The following is a 504-nucleotide window of genomic DNA, read 5'->3' on the forward strand; positions in this document are numbered from 1 at the left end:
TGTTGGCGGCAGTAAGGGATTATGACAATGCGGACACTGAGTCAGAAGATTCAGAGACCAGTTTACATCTAGATGCTGTGGTTCCCCTAACAGTGATGTCGACTTCCCCTAAAGATCAAGGGGAGAAATACTCACATTGTTCTCTTCCTATTCAGATACTTTCGGAAGGACAGTGGATACCAAGTTCTGCTATGATAGACTCTGGAGCAGGTGGGAATTTCATGGATTCTTCTTTTGCCAGGGAACATGGTATTAAGACACAACTAAGAGCCTCACCAGTCACCATGGAAATGGTGGATGGTTCTCCATTAGTTTCCGGACCAGTAGACCGGGAGACGGTGCTTCTGAAGTGTAAGATGGAACCAGACCATCAGGAAACCATTTCATTTATGTCAATATCTTCTCATTTCCTGTAATTTTAGGAATTCCCTGGCTATGGTCACAAAAGCCAAACATCAATTGGGAAACCAAGGAGATATCCTTTCTCCCAAAGTGTAGTCCTAC

This window comes from Ranitomeya imitator, chromosome 1 (assembly GCF_032444005.1).
Source record: "Ranitomeya imitator isolate aRanImi1 chromosome 1, aRanImi1.pri, whole genome shotgun sequence".
Taxonomy (NCBI): domain Eukaryota; kingdom Metazoa; phylum Chordata; class Amphibia; order Anura; family Dendrobatidae; genus Ranitomeya; species Ranitomeya imitator.